General features: G+C 42.7%; 1 long non-coding RNA gene across 1 annotated transcript in view; it reads right to left on the bottom strand.

Moving 5' to 3' along the window:
* LOC116549628 overlaps nucleotides 1–11,714 on the bottom strand; it is a 37,182-nt gene extending 25,468 nt beyond the window's left edge. Inside the window, exon 1 of the long non-coding RNA XR_004267971.1 lies at nucleotides 11,294–11,714. This is a non-coding gene — a long non-coding RNA (uncharacterized LOC116549628). The remainder of the gene's footprint in view (nucleotides 1–11,293) is intronic.
* Nucleotides 11,715–15,420: the final 3,706 nt, after the last annotated feature.

The following is a 15,420-nucleotide window of genomic DNA, read 5'->3' as shown; positions in this document are numbered from 1 at the left end:
AGCCTGGGCGACAGAGTGAGACTCCAACTCAAAAGAAAAAAAACTAATGTAGAACATGTATAATGAGAACAATAAAATTCTTCTGATGAACACAAACTTTAAATTATGGATGATTAGGCAGTCTTGTCAAATTTGTTTTGTTTTGATTGCATGGTATCAAAAAAACCTGATTCACAAGGATGAGTAGATGATAAAGTATGTTTTGCAAATGATAAAGATTGTTTTCTGTGTTTTTAAAATAGCATATTTATGCAAGGATTTAATTACATCTGTCCAGAAGTTTTAAAAGTAGAACATTTCTAAATTAATTATGTAATAATGTTAAAGAATGTGAATACTTGGTAGTTGTAAACTTTTTGGTAAAAAATAACTTTACAATATGTACTAATGCTGATATATGCATACGGCAGTCACGTTATTGCATAATGCAATTAGTTCTGATAGTGCTGAATGTGCTTATACAATAATGTTATAGGAGCAAACAAGCACCACACTAAAATTTCAAAATATCATCATAAAACTACAGTCTTACTAATAAATAACATTTATTCTTTCTGAGGAGGAAAAGGAAAAAAAAAAATTAATTAAAAAATAAAATGGCTTTTTTTTTTTCCTGAGAGTCTCACTCTGTCACCCAGGCTGGAGTGCAGTGGTGTGATCTCAGCTCACTGCAAACTCTGTCTCTTAGGTTCAAGTGATTCTCCTGCCTTAGCCTCCCTAGTAGTAGCTGGGACTACAGGTAAGTGCTACCACGCCCAGATAATTTTTTGTATTTTTAATAGAGAAGGGATTTCACCATGTTGGTCAGGACCATCTAAATCTCTTGAACTCATGATCCACCCAGCTTGGTCTCCCAAACTGCTGGGATTACAGGCATAAGCCACTGTACCCAGCCTAAACAATAAAATTTCATTTAAAATGTTTCAAGTCTATATATAAAATGAGAAACTCTATCCCAAGGATTGTTGTCCTGGGTATGAGCATTATAGACAATTTACATTTTCTTCCTTTTGCTTATTTTCTCTCAAATATTCTAAATGCATTGCTTATATTTTATTTTTTATTTATTTTTTTGCTTTCTTACTTTTTACTTTGAGACAGTTTTGCTCTGTTGCCCAGGCTGGATTGCAGTGGCGTGATTTCAGCTCACTGCAACCTCTGCATCCCAGGTTCAAAACAATTTTCATGCCTCAGCCTCCCAGGTGGCTGAGACTACAGGTGCACACCCCACCACGCCATTTTTGCATTTTTAGTAGAGATGGGGTTTCACCATGTTGGCCAGGCTGGTCTTGAACTCCTGACCTCAGGTGATCCACCTGCCTCAGTCTCCCAAAGTGCTGGGATTACAGGTGCGAGCCACCATGCCTGGCCACCTTTTTATTTTAAAAGTACTATAATTACAAACCACAGGAATTTGCAAAAAAAAAAAAAAAAAAAAAAGTACACAGGGAGGTCCAAAGTATGGTGGCCCAAATTCCTCCAATGTTGTAACTTACTTATGTGACTCTAGTACACTGTCACCATCAGGAAACTGACCTTGGTACAATCCCAAGTTTATTCAGGTTTCACCAGTTTTGTATGCAAAATGGGACTTGAGAATGCTAGGATTTGTATGCAGTATGTTTCTGGTTGTATGAAATTTTATCACATTTGCAGCTTTGTATAATCACACTTGAGATACAGAACTGTTCCATCCCTACACAGCTTCCTCATGCTACAACTTTAAACTGCACCACCCCTCACCTCCCATTCCCAACTCCTAGCAAACACTAAATCTGTTCTCCATCTTTGCAGTTTTGTTATTTCAATAATGTTACATAAATGCAATCATACAGTATGTAACCTTTAACTCTCTCTCTCTTTTTTTTTTTTTTTTTTGAGACAGACTCTTGCTCTGTCACCCAGTCTGGTGCGCAGCAGTGCAATCTCAGCTCACTGAAATCTCCACCTCCCAGATTCAAGTGATTCTCCCACCTCAGCCTCTCTAGTAGCTGGGATTACAAGTGTGCGCCAGCCACCATGCCTGGCTAATTTTTGTACTTTCTGTAGAGGCATTGTTATGCCATGTTGGTCAGGCTCGTCCTGTACTCCTGACCTGAGGTTATCCACCTGCCTTGGCCTCACAATGTGCTGGGATTACAGGTGTGAGCCACCATGCTCAGCCTTCACTCAGTATAACTCTCTTGAGATAACCTAGCGGTACAAATCAGTTGTCCTAATATATTAAAATTTAGCACGATATGCACTTGAGTGTATATAAACAATTATAATAAAGTTTAAAACATTAAAATATGAATCAAAGGCATATGAAATCCCTGGTTCACTGACGCAAAACAAGGATTCTGAGATACAAATTTTGAAAACTGGTACGTAATCTAATACAAGTCTATTACAATCCATTACAGGTTGAGTATTTCTTCTGAATGCTTTGGAGCAGCAACACCTTGGACTTGGAATTTTTTCAGATTTGGGAATATGTGCATTATATACCAGTTAAGCATCCCAAATCTGAAACTGAAATCTGAAATGTTCCAAAACCCTAAAACTGTGAGTTCCAATATGACACTCAAAGGAACTGCTCAGGGGGGCATTTCAGAGTTTGAATTTTCGAATTAGGGATCCTCAGCCTGTACTAGCACTTTATAGAAGAAAGGCCCAGGGATCAGTGCTGTGTCTTAACAGTGTTTACAACAGTACATAGTTTACAAGAACACCTGATTTTGCACTTTTTATGGCCAAGCTCTAGATTCCAGTTCTTTCCCAACCCAGATGAGTATGTTACATTCAAATATGACTTGCTACCCTTTCAAGTTCTTCTTAATGATCGAGGAAATGAACTCCTTAAATTTCCAGATCTCTGTGGTACTTTAGCTAGCACAGCTCAGGTCCAATTATCCCATCTCTATGTGCAGCGGGTCCACACGACAAGGCCTCCTTCAGAAAGGGCTACCCCAATCTAGGACTGATTAAAACAAACTCTTCTCCCTCTCCCTCCCTCCAGGTGCCTTGATCCCCTATCTTCTTCTTCCCTAGGCTAACCTGCTAAGTATTCTGGATAGCTCACCTCCCCCTCCCCTCCCCCCCCCCCCTCCCCCCCCCCGCCCCCCACCTATCTGTTAGCTAACAGGGTGTGACAAACCAACTCCTCACAACTTCAGGTTTAGAATGCAAACACTCCAAGAACTTACTTCTCGAATACCAATACCTTCACAGTAATTTCCCTGCCTTTCCAAAGAGTGCTCTAAACAGGTAAAAGCTGTAATACAAACTCTATATATTTTTGTCATACAAATACCAAAAATGGCAGCATTTTTTTTTTTTCAATTCTAAAAATCTGGTTGATATGGTTATGGCTCTAATAATATTAGATCTAAATGGAATTTGAAGTTGTGGTAAAAGGCTGGTTGTGGTGGCTCACACCTGTAATCCCAGCACTTTGGGAGGCCAAGGTGGGAGGATCACTTGAGGCCAGGAGTTTGAGACCAGCTCAGGCAACAAAGTAAGATCTTGTCACTATGAAAAATAGAAAAAATGAGCCAGGTATGGTGGGGTGTGCACCTGTAGAGCCAGCTACATGGGAAGCTGAGGTGGGGGGATTACTGGATGTGGGTAGGTTGAGGCTGCAGCGAGCCATGATTGCACCACTGTACTCAGCCTGGGAAGAGAGAGTGAGACAATGTCTCAAAAAATAAAGAAAGGAAAGAAAAGAAAAAAGGAAAGGAAGGAAAGAAAGGGAAAGAAGGGAAGGTAGGAAAAAGGAGAGGAGAGGACGGGAGGGAAGGAAAGGGAAGGAGAGGAAAGGATAGAAGGAGGGAGGGAAAGGAAGAAATAAAGAAAGAAGGAAAGACAGGAAGACAGAAAGAAATAGTGATAAAGAGCTTGAACTCTGGAGCCAGACCACCTGGGTTAGAATCAGGCCTCTGCCACTGTACTATCTGGATCAAGTGTTAGTTTGTGTGGCTCAATTTACTCCTCTGTAAAATGGCGATAAAAGCCACCTGCCTCATGGAACTGTTGTGAGACTTCAATAATATATGTAAAGCATTTAGACCACTGCCTAGCACATAGTAAGTATTATCTGTAAGTATTAACATTTATCTCTACTACAGTCCAGATTCACTTCTTTGTGATATTTCTCTATTCCTCTTGGACTCTTTGTAGTTCAACCTGCTTCTAAAATTTCCATACCAGGAAACAATGACAATGTTAAGAATTTTATTTCCTAAATTCATCTTGGTTAGTCAAAACTACTAGAACAAATTCTTTTTTATGTCCTATGTCCTAGCAGCTATTAACATTTCACTAAACATAAATACCAGCATTTAAAGTACAAGAGTAATGGAACAAATGCCAAGCCAAAAGCGGGCTATCTATCCCAGAACACATACCTGACACTCCCTGTTAAAAAAAAAAAAAGAAAAAGAAAAAAAAGGGAGGAATAATATGGTCATATGGATGTTTGTCTATGCGTCAAATGGCTCTGAAAAGTTTCACAGCAGTCTACTGACAGGGAGAACTGTCTGTTTGTAGGAAGGGATAAGAAGACTTTTCACTGTACATGCCTTGTTATCTTTCTAATATGAAGCAGAAAATGCATTACCTAGACAAGACTTAATTTTTAAAATGGGGGTGCAGAGGTGACTCTAAATAAGTACTGTGGAAGCCAGGTATCAAGACTCAATTTGCTACGACCTGTGTTATCTTGGGCAAGTTACTTAACCTGAGTCTCAGACAAAGCAAGGAGCAATAAATACAATAAATACTTCTAGGGTCTTTTTTTTTTTTTTCTTTCTGAGATGGAGTTTCACTCATTGCCCAGGCTGGAGTGCATGAGCTCAGCTCAGTGCAACCTCCGCTTCCAGGGTTCAAGCGATTCTCCTGCCTCAGCCTCAGGAGTAGCTGGGATTACAGGTGCACATCACCATACCTGGGTAATGTTTTATATTTTTAGTAGAGACGGGGTTTCACTATGTTGGCCCGGCTGGTCTCAAACTACTGCCTCATGTGATCTGTCCACCTCAGCCTCCTAAAGTGCTGGGATTACAGATTTGAATGACTACACCTGGCCCTAGGTTCTATTCTAAAAGTTTCATTATCTCAATGGGGTAGTAAATAGATGGTACTTTTTTTCTTTTAAGATATGGGAGAGATAGTAATCCAACATTCTGTAAAACAAGGCAACTTTTTTTGTGGACTCGATTTTCAAATACAGTGGACCCTTGAACAACACAGGTATTAGCTGCATGGGCCCATTTATATGTGGATCTTTTCAACCAAATGCAGACCTGCATATACGGAGGCCCAACTTTTCACATATCCAGGATCTGCCCACAGTGGGGACTTGAGTATGCCAGGATTTTGGTAGAAATAGGGGTCCTGGAACCAAGCCCCTGTGGTATATATCCTATGCATATACCATAGGACAACCGGATTACTTTTACAGTGTTAAGAAGCATAAAATTTTCATGCCTATTAACCTTCCCAGATCATTTGTACTATTCTTACATAGTAACCCTTCTTAGAGGGGGTCCGATATACAGAAAATACCTACATACAATATTCTGCGTATTAGGGCTGGGCACAGTGGCTAATGCCAGTAATCTCAGCACTTTGAGAGGCTGAGGTGGGCAGATCACCTGAAGTCAGGAGTTCAAGACCAGCCTGGCCAACATGGTGAGACCCGTCTCTACTAAAAGTACAAAAATTAGCCGGGCATGGTGGTGGGTGCCTGTAATCCCAGCTACTTGGGAGGCTGAGGCAGGAGAAATCACTTGAACCCCTGGATGGCGGAGGTTCCAGTGAGCCAAGATCACAACAGTGCACTCCAGCCTGGCTGACAGAGCAAGACTCCATCTCAAAAAAAAAAAAAAGAATATTCTCCATATTAGTTTCTCTTGCACAACTTCAAAAATGTTTTAAATGAACACATCTTTATGCTATGTCATGAAGTCAGCAATAAAATAATTCAAACAATTAATGTTTAAACATATAAATGACTATATACAAGAAACTTAATATACTTAAAGGCATTTATTATCAAACACTGAAAAAAAAAGTAACATCTCCAATCAATGGTAACAGCTATAACTGAGGACAGACTTTATTTCAGAAACACATATGTAACATATATATATATTGTCTGGTTGGTTTGTTTTTTGAGACAGGATCTCTCTCTACCACCCAGGCTGGAGTGCAGTGGCACCATCATGGCTCACTCCACAGTGACCTCAGCCTCCTGGGCTCAAGTGATCCTCACACCTTGGCCTCCCAAGAAGCTGGAACTAAAGGCATGCATCACCATGCCCAGTTAATTTTTGTATTTTTTTTTTTTAGAGACAGGGTTTTGTCCTTTTCCCAGGCTGGTCTGAAACTCCTGAGCTAAGTAGGTGTAAAAATCCCTATTTCACATAAGAAATTGAGGCACCATGAAGATAAGGCCACAAATCTAAGAACTGGGAGATCTGGAAGCCCCCCCAGATCCCTTAGTTTTAAGCTCAGTATACCAAACTAAGGGGGCAGGGAGAGCTAACTTAATGTTAGCTGGCAGGCTGGTGTTAAGTTTGCAGCAGAATTTTCATTGATTTATGGGAAAATGGGGAAAAGTAGGGACACAAAAGTAAACTTTCTTTTTTTTTTTTTTTTTTTTTTGAGACGGAGTTTCACTCTCGTAGCCCAGCTGGAGTGCAATGGCACCATCTCTGCTTACTACATTTGCCTCCCAGGTTCAAGTGATTCTCCTGTCTCAGTCTTCAGAGTAGCTGGGATTACAGGTGCATGCCACCACACCCAGCTAATTTTATATTTTTGGTAGAGACAAGGTTTCACCATGTTAGCCAGGCTGGTCTGAAAGGAAACTTTTTAATATAACTAAATGATTCCATTCAAAGATCTTTTATTCTGGCTGGGTGCAGTGGCTCATGCCTGTAATCCCAGCACTTTGGGAGGCTGAGACGGGCAGATCATGAGATCAAGAGATCAAGACCATCCTGGCCAACATGGTGAAACCCTGTCTCTACTAAAAATACAAAAATTAGCTGGGTGCGGTGGCACATGCCTGTAGTATCAGCTACTCAGGAGGCTGAGGCAGGAGAATCACTCAAACCAAAGAGGTAGAGGTTGCAGTGAGCCAAGATCATGCCAACACAATCCAGCCTGGTGACAGGGCAAGACTCTGTCTCAAAAAAAAAAAAAAAGTAAAAAATAAAATTTATTGTGAGGGATTCTGTTCTTTCAAATTATTTGAATGAAAATATCCTTTTGTTAAATGAAATAATGGTGACAGGAGATAGTGGTGCGATATTTGCTTTTATTGGCTGTACCTGGTAGAAATAAAAAATCAGGCCAGGCATGGTGTCTCACAAGGTCAAGAGATCGAGACCATCCTGGCCAACATGGTGAAACCCTGTCTCTACTAAAAATACAAAAATTAGCTGGGCATGGTGGCATGTACCTGTAATCCCAGCTACTCAGGAAGCTGATGCAGGACAATCACTTGAACCCAGGAGGCAGAGCCTGCAGTGAGCTGAGAACACACGACTGCACATCAGCCTGGCAGCAGAGCAAGACTCTGTCTCAAAAAACAAAAAAATCAGCATTTCTATTATAGCCTTCTAATTTTGGGGGAAGTATTTCTTTAGAAATCTAAAAGTTTGGCCCTTTACATCATTATGGCCCCAAAATAATAGGGGACTTTACACACAGATAACACATGTCCCTCAAGATTCTCTCTTTAATCTCTACCTTGTTCTCTTTGGATTAGGACATTTGAGATTGTGAAATGAGAATAAAGTTGAGTATAAGCAATCCAAAACCATGTGCTGACACTGGATCCTGAAAGAGGACTTTCTTCAGAATCATTTTCATCTGTTACCTTGTCTCTGGGCTCAAACATTTTTTCATTTGTTTTGAGACAGAGTTTCTCTCTTGTTGCCCAGGCTGGAGTGCAATGGTGCGATCTCGGCTCACCACAACCTCCACCTCCCAGGTTCAAGTGATTCTCCTGCCTCAGCTTCCTGAGAAGCTGAGATTACAGGTATGCAAGACCACACCCAGCTAATTTTGTATTTTTAGTAGAGACAAGGTTTCCCCATGTTGGTCCGGGTGGTCGTGAACTCCTGGCCTCAGATGACCCATCTCAGCTTCCCAAAGTGCTGGGATTACAGGCGTGGGCCAGGTGGCTTCAAACTTATTTATTTATTTATTTGAGATGGAATTTCACTCTTGTTGTTGGCTCACTGCAACCTCCATCTCCTGGGTTCAAGCAATTCTCCTGCCTCAGCCTCCCAAGTAGCTGGGATTAGAGGCATGCACCACCACGCCCACCCACCTAATTTTGTATTTTTAGTAGAGACGGGATGGGGTTTCTCCATGTTGGTCAAGCTGGTCTCGAACTCCCAACCTCAGGTGATCCACCTGCCTCGGCCTCCCAAAGCAGTAGTATTACAGGTGTGAACCACCACACCCAGCCTGGGCTCAAACTTTCTTTTCCTAAGGAGTCACATCTTTGAGTAGTACTGCTACATGGCAATCACTACTTAAAAGAAACTAACTTAAGGTGTCCAATAATCAGCTTTCATTAAAGTCTCTTTCAGCTTGACAAAATAAAAACTTTCAATGTTTTGTCTACCTACTTCCAAAAGAATATTAGTCTACATATGTACATATATGTGATTATATATGTATATATACATATGTGATTTTGCAGACTGTTTATAAACTATTTCCAAAATAAGCTGACCTGTAAATTCATTTATTAAATGAGTTTATAAACTACTTGATTTTTGTAAGTAGTTTATAAACAGGCTGATCAAACTGAACAAATTTCTTAAAATAATTTCACTGTATAGATAGCAAGTAAGTTATTTACTCTTATTAGCATATCTTATTTTTACCTGTCCATAACGAGTATCTAAGTTAAACTGTTTTATGTCCACAGCTACACACTGAAACAACACTTTTGGTCACAACATATTAAACTATAAAGAGATCCAGTTACCTTTAGTCTTACATGTACTTTAATATACTTCTTGATGTTTTATGATGCACACACAGCTCTTACAGGACAGCTATGAGAATATTTAGAGTGTATGCTTATTAAATGGTTCAAAACTCTTTTTTAAAAAAAGTCAATTTTGGCCGGGTGCAGTGGCTCAAGCCTGTAATCCCAGCACTTTGGGAGGCCGAGGCGGGTGGATCACGAGGTCAGGAGATCGAGACCATCCTGGTCAACATGGTGAAACCCCGTCTCTACTAAAAATACAAAAAATTAGCTGGGCATGGTGGCACGTGCCTGTAATCCCAGCTACTCAGGAGGCTGAGGCAGGAGAATTGCCTGAACCCAGGAGGCGGAGGTTGCGGTGAGCCGAGATCGCGCCATTGCACTCCAGCCTGGGTAACATGAGTGAAACTCCGTCTCCAAAAAAAAAAAAAAAAAAAAGTCAATTTTAAGAACTTAAACATACAGTAAAGTACTACTTCCATGCTCCAATGTTAAAAGGTCTATTAATTTTTGTATACTTGTTTCAAAAAAAATCTAAAATTGGTAATAATTGTGCTGAAATTCCTTATTAACCTAGGATCAAAAGTTATTTTTACTTCTTGTTTCTTAATACTTGAAATGTGCTGCTGCATAATGTTTTCCTTACATATTTATTCAATCAACTAACTTTAGGTGGAAGGCACTTAAGAGTTTAAAAGTCCTTTCCCAAAGTGGAAATAACATTAAAATTTTGCATAAAAGACATTCAATGTTTCTCAAGGGTGTCTGAGGTTCTAATCAGCCTATTACCTTGGTTTGGAATAACCACCACCAATATATGTGAGCTTTTTGTCACATCTATGTATTTTTCTCTATAAAGTAATACTTACATTTTAAATGCATTTTGAAAATGTTTCACTTGGCCATGTAATAATTATTTCCCCTGTAAAAAGCTACAGGATTTTGGTTTAAGAGCAAATGAGATAGAGTATCTGGTCCATAAGAAGGCTAAGTGGAAAGTTCTGCACGCTGAAGTTTGTAACCAATAACAAGACAAACTCCAATGCTAACTTATTCATGTAATCAACAATATGTGCGTCAAAATAAACTAGTGAGCTGTACATTTCTGTCTACATACCAATTTACCAATCAACAGGAGGGGAAGAAATTGCTCAAATGTGACTGTTAACAAACATGTTAACAAACATCTAAATATTAGACACAGTTTCTATTAAAATCATAACCTATCAATTCTGAAATCATTCCTTCAAATTCTGTTATGTTTGTAATACCCACCCATTAAAAAAAAAAAACAAAACAGCAGCAACCTTTAAAATGTAAATTCCTCCCCTTTTCAAAGTAACTTGCCTAGGAAAATTTAATGCGTTAAAATAAAATGTAACAGACAAACCAATTACAACATTAAAAAATAAATATACTAAAATGATCAGTAACACAAACCAATCGCTCAAGTTTAGCAAAGCATGTGTTTTTAGTCTGTTGTGGATATCCTATTATACTAATAAGCAACAAATTTTACAAGTCATCCCAATGCCTAAACCACCACCATACACACAACATGCTTGTCCTTTACTCAAATGAAGCTTAAACTCAGACCCAAACTCAAGACCATTTTCCCCTCCTGCCACACTGAAATATACAAGGGGAAATCCAAGAAATCAGATATAGTAACTGCCCGTATCTTCCTCCAGAGTAGTGTCAAACTCGTGTTTGCCCTTAAATGTCACCGTGCCAGTAAGTCTGCAAATTCTCATTAGCGCTGGAGTACAAAGAAGCCTGACCAGGAAGACACTGGGAAACGCAACCCCCCTGAGCCTGCGCCGGCCCCAAAGCTTCGGCTGCAGCGATAGGAGGACAAGAGGTGGCCGCTGGCCTCGCGGATGCGGCGGACAGAGTCCTACACCCCTGCCCGCCTCCCGAGAACCACCCTCCTCAGACTCCCGCGCTCCAGCCCAGCGCCGCCACCGCCCGCCCGACCGCACCTCGACCGCCCCGGCCTCGCGGCTGCACTCTATCACCTCATCCCTCCCTAGTGGCCTCGCAGCCCCATCACCTCCGCTGCGCGGCCTGGGCTTGGGCCGCCCTTCGGGCAGGAGCGCCCAGCTGCCGCCCCACGACCGGCCCGCCCCGGCCCCAGCCCGACCCCGTCCGTTCCGCGCAGCCAGGTCCCTGGCGGCCCGGGCCTGAGCTCCCACCGCGAGCTCCCCACCCCCAGCCTCCACCACCGCCCCGCGCGGCCGCTCCCGGCCCACTCCCCAACGGCTACCTGGAGGCAAGGGCAGCAACGCACCTCACCCAGGGCACCAGGTTGCAGAGGGCCGGGTGCTCGGGGTCCCTCTCCTACTCCCACTCCACGTGGCAGGCACAGATGGAGAGCAGGATCCGGGCTGCGCACACGGCATACTGGGCCACCCGGTCCCACCACAGCACCAACACTCCCAGAAAGACGGGCGCCGCCATCTTATCCCTCCGCCGCCACAGCCACCGCCTCCTTCCGCCTCTACCTCAGCCGCTGCTGCCAGTCGGCCTGATGCAGCGGCCGCGCCTCATTGGCTCCGTCGCTTGCTCCGGACCCCACCCCCACAGGCGCAGCCCAACCGCCTCAAAATGAGGCGAGCAGAGCGAGGAAGCTACGCACGGGCACAAAGGGAGGGGGCTGAGCGCGCAACCGCCCAGGAGGCCGAATTGGCTGACGGAGACTGAGGCTGCGTGTCGCAATGCCTATGAAGGGCGAGGCTGGTGTGAGGGGTGGGACTGGGTGGGAGGGACTTAGGGGAGCCGTTGCCAGGAACACTTCTCTGTGGGTAGCTGGGTGAACCCTTAGCCCCTTCCTCTGGTATGGCAACTGGTTGCCATCCTTTTTCCCTTTTTCGTCGTTATCACTTGATATTCTGACACAATCCAAATCACCCCTGGCCAATGCTTGGGGCTTCTGAGCCACCCTCCTATGACCTGATCTTCCCACCACCACCTCCAGGCACTTTGTGTTCAACCTGTGCAAAACTTTTTTTTTTTTTTTTTTTTTAATGTGCACAACTATGTTTTAAGTTAAAAAACTATTTTTAAAAAATGATTTATGGCCGGGCGCGATGGCTCAAGCCTGTAATCCCAGCACTTTGGGAGGCCGAGGCGGGTGGATCACGAGGTCAAGAGATCGAGACCATCCTGGTCAACATGGTGAAACCCCGTCTCTACTAAAAATACAAAAAATTAGCTGGGCATGGTGGCACGTGCCTGTAATCCCAGCTACTCAGGAGGCTGAGGCAGGAGAATTGCCTGAACCCAGGAAACGGAGGTTGCGGTGAGCCGAGATTGCGCCATTGCACTCCAGCCTGGGTAACAAGAGCGAGACTCCGTCTCAAAAAAAAAAAAAAAAAAAAAAAAAAAAAAAAAAAAAAAAAAAAGATTTATGGGCCAGGCTCAGTGGCTTACACCTGCAATCCCAACACTTTGGGAGGCTGAGGCAGGTGGATCACTTGACGTCAGGAGTTCGAGACTAGGCTGGCCTACTTGGTGAAACCCCCGCCTCTACTAAATAAAATAAAATAAAAAATTAGCCAGGCATGGTGGTGTGCGCCTATAATCCCAGCTACTTAGGAGGCTGAGGCACGCGAATCACTTGAACCCGGGAGGCGGTGGTTGAAGTCACCCGAGATGGTGCCACTGCACTCCATCCTGGGCCATAGAGTGAGAGTAAAAAAAAAAAAACAAAAACCAACAACAACAACAACAAAAAAAAACAATTTATGAATGCCTTGCTTCTCTGTAAGCTGAATTTGAGGTGCCTTACCACAATTCGTATCATACAGAAAAATCTAGATGAGCTAATAAAATAAGTACGAAGAAAAGGAAAAGTCAGACCCAGGCGTGGTGGCTCACGCCTGAAATCCTAGCACATTGGGTGGCCTGACCAATATGGTGAAACACCGTCTCGACTAAAAATATAAAAATTAGCAGGCAGATCACCTGAGGTTAGGAGTTCAAGACCAGTCTGACCAACATGGAGAAACCCTGTCTCTACTAAAAATACAAAATTAGCGTGGCATGGTGGCCCATGACTGTGATCCCAGCTACTACTCGGGAGGCTGAGGCAGGAGAATCCCTTGAACCTGGGAGGCGGAGTTTGCGGTGAGCTGCCCCACTGCACTCCAGCCTGGGCAACAAGAGCGAAACTCCGTCTTGTTTTCAAAAAAAAAAAAAAGAAAAAAAAGAAAAAGAAAAAAAAAAAAAAAGTCAGAATAATATGAAAGGCCAGGAATAAGAACACAGATAATCCAGTCATAGGGGCTTACACAGTTATGAAAATTGGGTCATACATTTGGCTCTGAGCTTCCTGGTGGCCAAAACTAAAAGGAAAAGACATGTATGTGCTTTTATCACTGTGTCTAAGAAGAAACACAGTGTTCTTGGAGACTCTCAATGTTTCCCTTGTTGCAGCTTTCCCTTTTTCAGGGGTTTCATATAGTGATTTTGAGTAATAAGCAATATCCTTGTATTCATTACCTATTGTTGGGTAAAAATAGCCCCAAATTTAGCAGCTTAATAAACAATACATTTTTATTTTTCCTCACAGTTTCAATGGGCTAGGAATCTGGGTGAGGTTAGCTGTGTCCTCTGGCTCAGGCTCTCATGAGGATACAATCAAGCTGTCAGCCAGGGCTGCAGCTCTCGCAAGGCTTCACAATCCTCTTTCAAACTCACTTCCACAGCTGCTGGAAGGCCTCAGGTGTTCTCTGTCTGTTGGCTGGAGGCCTCAGTTCCTGTCCACTTGTACCTCTTCATAAGAAGCAGCTGGCTTGCCCCAGGGCTAGGGAGGAGAAAGAGGAAGAGAAAATGAAAACAAGAGAGAGATCGTAGTCCTTTTTTGTTACCTAATCCCAGAAGTGGCATTCCATCACTTTTATGCATTCTATTGCTACTTAGAAAATAGCACCTAGGTCTAGCAAGGCATGATGGCTCACACCTGTAATACCAGAATTTTAGGAGGCCGAAGTGGGTGGATCATCTGAGGTCAGGAGTTCAAGACCAGCCTGACCAATATGGTGAAACACCGTCTCGACTAAAAATATAAAAATTAGCTGGACGTAGTGGAACACACCTGTAATCCCAGCTACTTGGGAAGCTGAGGCAGGGCAATCACAGAAACTCAGGAGGCGGAGGTTGAAGTGAGCCAAAATCACACCATTGCACTTCAGCCTGGCCTAGAAGGCAAAACTCCATCTCAAAAAAAAAAAAAGGAAAAGAAAAAGAGTCTCAATAATCCTTAGGTCCAGCCCATGATCAAAGGGAGAGGATTATACAGGACATAAATATGAGGAGGCTAAACATCCTCACTCTGCCCAGGTGGGGTGTCTCACAACATTTTGACAGGCTGAGGCAGGAGGATTGCTTGAGGCCAGCCTGAGCAACACAGGGAGCTCTGGTCTCTGCAAAAAAATATACAGAATTAGCCAGGTGTGGCGGTGCATGCTTGTTGTTCCAGCTACTTGGGAGGCTGAGGGGGGAGGACTGATTGAGCCCAGGGGTCTTAGGATGGGGGTGTGGGTTGAGGCTGCAATGAGCGAACATTGCCCCATTGCACTCCTACCTGGATGACAGAGTGAGACCTTGATTCAAAAAAAAAATCCTCACTCTGCATCCCTAATGATTTTCATAAATCTAAGTGGAATCCTGCAGCATTCCTTCTCATAGATCCCTTTACTCACTTAATAAGATCTCTTGATTATGTGGCTTCTTTTATGTCTGGGAGGTTTACTCATTTTATTGCAGATAGTGACTGTTACTCTTCATTACTGTGTAATAATACATTATATTACATATCCAAAATTTTGTTTATCCATTCTACCACTGTTGGACATCTGGCTTATTTTTAGCTATCACTAATTAAGTTGCTATGAACATTCTATAAATGACTTTTGGTGGACATAAGCCCTCATTACTTTTTTTTTTTTTAATTGGAGAGAGTTTTGCTCTCGTTGCCCAGGCTGGAGTACAATGGGGAAATCATGACTCACTGCAACCTCTGCTTCCTGGTTTCAAGAAATTCTTCTGCCTGAGTCTCCCAAAATGCTGGGATTACAGGCATGAGCCACCCTGCCCAGTCAGCATAAGCCCTCATTTCTATTAGGAATACATCAGGAATGGAATTGATGAGTGAGATAGTATTGACTGCATGGATAAATACTGCCTCTGTCAATTCAGATGCTCCAAGTGAGAAGGTGCAGTAGCCTGCAGGCCCACACAAGCATGAACATTAAAAAAAAATATTGAATTTCTTCAAGAAAAATTCCAGGCACTTAACCCTGAAAAGTCATTGAACAACATGATAAGCAAGAAGGTAATCACAGCCAGCAGCACAAGCATCGGCCCAAGGCAAGTCTGGCTCCAGCCAGCAAAATGTTAAAAAAGGGTTCACATATGTC

The sequence above is a fragment of the Sapajus apella genome, unplaced genomic scaffold (genome assembly GCF_009761245.1).
Source record: "Sapajus apella isolate SASKATOON/1434 unplaced genomic scaffold, GSC_monkey_1.0 scaffold6, whole genome shotgun sequence".
Lineage (NCBI taxonomy): Eukaryota > Metazoa > Chordata > Mammalia > Primates > Cebidae > Sapajus > Sapajus apella.
The sequence above is the reverse complement of the archived record's forward strand: the minus strand, read 5'-3'. Positions and strand labels throughout refer to the sequence as shown.